Consider the following 5,923-nt stretch of genomic DNA (forward strand, 5'->3'; position numbering starts at 1 on the left):
CGTGCTCGCTGGCCAGGCAGCTCACGGTCAGGTCCTGAGAACACAATGTGGACTGGAGAGTGTCTTGCTGAGGCTGCTGCCCTGGGGCCCACCCAGACCTCTGCTTTTTCAAGAAACCCCAGAAGTGTAGGTTTTCATGTGAAATCTGCTTCCTAAAATGCTAGCAATTAATTCTAATTAAAAGTAATATATACCAAGTTGGCCAAAGAACATGTGTCTTAAGGACAGAGGACCTCCAGTCTGTAGTCCTGAGTGCTGAGGATGTGGCCCCTGCCCAGAGGAGGATGACAGACTGAGGGAGACACACACTGAACAAAGTCAAAGCGGGGTCAAATATTGGCTCTGTCGTTTATGCTGTGTGACCCTGGGCAAGTGAAAGGGCCTCGTTTCCTTCCTTGTAACCTGGAATCACAATATCTATCCCTAGAACAGTTACAGGGAGTTATGATCAGGTACACAAACCCCTTTCTACCGAGTAGTTGCTCAATAAAACGAATGGCTGTTAGCCTGCTGCTAAGAGCCGAAGAGTTCTTGTTGGGTAGAAGTAGAGAAGGTGCCCCTCTGCACCCCCTTGTCTTGGGGGATCCAAAGGAATGGACCCTGACAGAGACAGGTCATCCACCTAAAATATAGAGCTGCGCAGGACAACGGGTACTGCCCAGGAGTCTGACAAGTTGTTCTCCATGACATTTAACATTTAGAAAGATTAGTGGCTGACTCTGAGGTATGGAAGTTTCACATAAAACCGCAGATACATCCAGCTTTCTCCCTCAGATAAGCAAATCTAGTCACATGTGGCCCTCATTTCTGGTTTCAAGGCACGGGCTCTGCAGTTCACCAGCAGCCCTGCCACTCCCTGTCTTGCACTGGCAGGCCTGACTCCTGTCACCAGGCAGCTGTGAGCGCTCTGTGGGTTTGATGCCAGGCCCCCACTCTGCTGTGGGCAAAGCCTCCCCCGCTCCCGAGTTCTTTCCTCCTGGGCAGGCCTGAGTCACCGTGGCTTCACCCAGCCCTGCCGGGGCTGGGGACAGACAGGTGGCTGGGCAAACCCAAGTCCAGGCCAGGCCCCCAGCACCCAGCTCCTCCTTGCAGGAGACCGCACAGCTGGCTCCACTGGCTCTGCTGTCCGCCAAAGAGCCTTCCTTGGAAAGCACCACATTCCTCTTTGTCAGAAAAATTAATCAAAATGACACCTCGTGAACAAGATGTTTTGGCTCAGCAGAAAACAAACAGTTGTTTATGACAAATTAGCCAAATTAGTGAAGCTGCCGCATGCCTCTGGGCACGAGTACCAGGGTCAAGGCCAGGCTGTGGGCCGGACCCGGCCTGGGCCAAGGGCACCTGCTGTGGACTCCAGGGCAGTTCCGAGGCTACAGAGCTCAGCCGTGGCTCACACTTTGCCTCCACATGGGCCGGAAACCTCTGCAGACCAGACCCTGTGTGGCAGCCCCCACCCCCACCCCACCCCAGGTAGGCCTGGGTAAGCATTTTCCAGAGGCCCTGAGGATCCCCAAGAGCTTGGGTTCCAGTAGGGGACGTTTCCCAGGGAGAAGACTCCTAACGGCTGAACCTCCCGGCTTGGAGGGCACCCTGTGCCCTGCTCAGGGCCCTAATTCAAGTCTTTTTGGGGGAGGCGGGTATCAGGGATCGAACTCTGGTCCTTGTACTTGCAAGGCAGGTGCAGGAACCACTGAGCTAAATCCCTGGCCTCTAATTCAAGTCTTGACAAGACGGCACGGATCCTGAAGGCTGCCCGAGCTCTGTGAGTCACACGCTAAGCAAATGTGACTCAGACACCCTCCTGCCACAGCTCTTCCCTTGGCTCTCCAGGGCCCCTCGCAGTGTTCACGCCTCTGCAAGGCCTCAGACTCTGCACAATCTGGCCCTGCCCATCCCAACCCCGGCCACTGTGTCAGGCCTGCTGCTACTCAGTCACAGGCAGGGACCTGGGCTCACAGGCCTCGCAGCCAGAAGCTTCCGACTCCAGGGGACTAAGCTGGTCAGGGCCACTCGGTTCCTTACTCATAAATGGCTTTTCACACCCTCCGAAGCCCTTGAACCCCAGGGTGGAACCTCCATCTGAGAGTTCTGAGTCCTCCTGAGGTTCTCCTCTCTTTGTCCCGACTGCTCTAGCACAGGCTCTCGATGTCTCGAATCCAAAGAGATTTTCCAGCTCTCAGAGGCTCCTTGGGATCCTGCCCACGTTGGTACCTGGGAGTTAAGCTCTCTGAGGTTGGTGGAGACGAAGTGCACGGCCCACGGCCACACCAGTCAGAAATCTCACAGATGGCAGCAAAAAAGAGGCGCCCCTCTTAGTTAAGCACTCAAAGCAATGTAAGAAGCAGCTGCCAAAGGACAAGCAAAAGCACACCTTCCACGCAGCACCACGCAGCGTGTGGAGACGGGCACCGCGCTGCACCTGGGCCCTAGGCCCTAAGTACCGAAATGTCTTTCTCAGTGGGAAACTGTGTGCCTGGGTCACCTCTTCCAGGGCAGCCCTTGTGCCAGCCCAGGCCACATCCAGGTTCCAGTCACACGGCTGGGGGAAGGGACTGCTTCTTCCGGCCTGCTGTATGGAGAGACCCAGCCTGCCTGCCCAGTCCTCCGTCAGCGCACAGTGAAGAGAGAAGGGCAGGAGGGAGAGGAAGCCACCTGTGAGACGGGGCCGGCCAAGCTTAGGACCAACGAGGCCCAGCTTTCTCCTCCTCCCCGCTGCCTGTCCCGGGTAGAGCCAGGCAGGCAGGGTGGGAAACACAGCCCAAAGGCCCTGCCACAGCTCCTGCGGGGAGGCTGAAGCCTCTTCCTGGGCTCTCGGACCTGCCCTTCCAGCCAGGAAGGGGCATGGGGAACACAGGGGCTTCCTGCCTCCCGGGCACCAAACACCAGAGGATGCCTGTGTGCCCATGGGGCCTCCCGAGTGCAAGGAACCCTCAGGGCAGGGAGACAGAGTCGCGCAGCTGGGAAGGGAGGCCAGTCTCCCTGAGAGGCCTCTAGAGCCTGGATCCTCACTGTTCCTCTGGAACAACGTGGGGGAGGGGCCCAGGGGAGAACAGAAATAAAGCCTGCTCTCTCTTTTTTTTTGGTACTGGGAATCGAACTCGGGACCTTGCTCTTGCAAGGCAGGCTAAATCCCTGGCCCAGAAATAAAACTGAATCTAGCAGAGCACCCAGCAGCACAGGAGCAGGGGATGGTGGCCTTGCCAGGAGGACATGTCTACCAGAGAAGGAACTGGAGACCAGCTGGAGACCTGCATGATACCCTGGATCTGAGGGAATCCAGATGGAAGAACAGAACCTCCAGGTGGGCCACGGGGCCCTCACCTCCCCAGCAGCAAGCTCGGTGGTCAGACTGGTTACAAACTGGCCCAGCAGGGAGCAAAGCATCTGTCCTAGAAGTCGTAGGTTCAAATTTCAGCTCCCTCGTGTACTGAGTGGGTAGCAATGCGATCCCTTGGTACCTCAGTTTCCTTGTCTTTAAGATAGAGACAGTGACCAGACCTGCTTTGGGTGGGTATGAGGTGCCTAGAGAGTTGGTCTAACAGGGGCCAAAAAGATCATTCTAGAAAGGCCCTCTGGCTTGAGCCCTGGTGCAGGCAGAGCACTGGAAATACCGAGGCCTGTACACGCTGTGTACACTCACCTGCACCACCTCCCCAGCAAGCCCGAGTGGGGCCAAGATCAACACTCGGCTGTGAGTGACTCACCGCCCCGGCTGGGATAAGCTTCCTGGAACAAGTCACCACAGGTAGGTCAGGGGCTCCTCGGAGGCACCAGCATCTAGGGGAGAGGAGGGCGCAGGCCCCGCACAGACAGCCACGGCAGGGTCCTACAACAGGAGCAGGACCCTACAGGCCTGGTACTCACCTGGCACTAGCTTCCCCCAGAGCCTCCACTGTCCACCTCTGTGCACCAGGAAATAGGCACAGTCTGATGGGAGCAGCTGCAGGTCATGGGAGATGTAAGTGTGGGGATTAGAGCCTCACAGCACCCACTCTTGGCACAGCAACTGCTGCAGGCCCAGGCTTGGCCAAGGTCCCCTGTCCTTTCTCCCCATTGTGTACCTTGAAAGCCATCAAGGGGGAGAGACTGGGCTCCTGGTCCCCCAGGAATGATCACTGTAACTCGATTTTGTCTGGAGAGGGGCCATCCCAGAGGGTGCCTACTGGAGGTGGCATTCACTGGGGCTCTGAGAGAACAGTAGGAGTTCATGGACCCTGAAAAATGGGAGGCTGCTGTCCAGCCTTCAGAGCACTCAGGAAGCTGAGGCAGGAGGATCATAAGTTCAAGGCCAGCCGGAGCTAGACAGTGATACTTTGTCTCAAAAAAAAATAAAAGAACAAGGAAAGTCTCAGTTGAGGATTTATCTGGCCTCAGTTTTGACATCAGAAAACAGGACACAAGTGTTCTTTCTTTCCTTGTGAGGACACAGGGAGGAGACCCTGGGCAGCGCAGATATGTGGGAGGGATGGGCGTCCGGCCTTCCCTGCTCCTCTGGTCAGCTCGAGGCTGACGGGTGCCCCAGGGAGGAGGCTGTAGCCCAAATCCTGATGTGACCCTCAGCACCATCATCCTTAGGTGTGAAGGCAGGACAGGCGGCCAGTCACTTCTGCTTACCATGGCAACCATGGACAGACCCTGCTACTTGGTAAACCGTAGGTGCTCAATAAGAGAGGGAGGAGTTCGTGAGTAGTCACAGCAACGAAGCCTGACACACAGGGCACAAAGAGACACAGGCGCAGGGAGGACAAGGCTGCGCTCCTGACACTTCCTGTCTGCAGAAGGGAATGCGCCCTTTGAACTCCATTTCCTGAGCCCTCTCCCCACTCCAGGGTCTCGGGGGAGGAGCGAGAGGCCTCCTCACCCTCAGGCCCGGTACTGACATTCCTGGTGCAGGTGGCTGAGGGAAGGCCCCGTGGCCCTGCTCGGCCTGAAGCACGTGGGCTTCCAGGAAGGTGGTGTGGCGCCCGACCGTCTTGACGAAGGCCTGGTGGGAGAAGAGTCGTGACCCCACATCTGCCTGCCGCGGGCTGGAGAGAATGCCAAGCCCCAAATCACTACCACCAGCCTCCCTCCAACCAGACCCACGGGCTCCCTGTGCGGGCTCCCCGGGGTGCTGTGCCAGAGGGCCACCTCCAGTGACTGAAAGTAACGAGTCCAGCTCTCACCTCCCACACGGACCCTACTCTTAGCCACTACTTGATGGCGATAACTGAGGCCCAGAGAGGTTGGGTCACCTCCCCATACTCACACAGCCAGGAAGCGGCAGAGAGGAGATCTGAGGCAGATCTGTCAGATTTCATAACTCTTTTAATTGAAAATGGATTTTTAAGAAATTGCCTAAAAGCTCACTTTAATAGCTGATACAGATTGGAACATAGAAGGTTCTGGGAGCCAGGCAGGGAGCCAAGATGGCTGAGAGGGAGACTGGAACACTGGGTTGGTTCCACAGTAGTCACCCAGCTCCAGGCCTCAGAGGAGGAGCCTCCAACCTGAGATAAAAGCGTCTCAATGTCCTATCTGGATTAGAATCCAGGTTTCCTGGCCACTCACTAATACGGCTCTTGGCGAGTTCTTTGACCTCCATCAGTCTGTTTTCTCATCTATAAAATGGGAACGGTAACACCAATCTTGTTAAATAAATGAAGGGCTGAGCATATCCTTGAGAGCCCATTAAATGTCAGTCACCATCATTTTAAAAAGAAAGAAAAGGACAGTCCAATTTTATGAAAAGTCTCTGGTTTTTATCAACGCTAATACATCCACTCTCTAAAGAGCACTGTGCAAGCCTGGGAAAATTAAAAACAACCATTTGCGGGGCTGGGGATTTAGCTCAGTGGTTCCACCGCCTGCCTCGCAAGTTCAAGGACCCAAGTTCGATCCCCAGTACCAAAAAAAAAAAAAAAAAAAAAAACACCAAACAACA

This window comes from Fukomys damarensis, unplaced genomic scaffold, assembly GCF_012274545.1.
Source record: "Fukomys damarensis isolate Sample0158 unplaced genomic scaffold, DMR_v1.0_HiC HiC_scaffold_22, whole genome shotgun sequence".
NCBI lineage: Eukaryota > Metazoa > Chordata > Mammalia > Rodentia > Bathyergidae > Fukomys > Fukomys damarensis.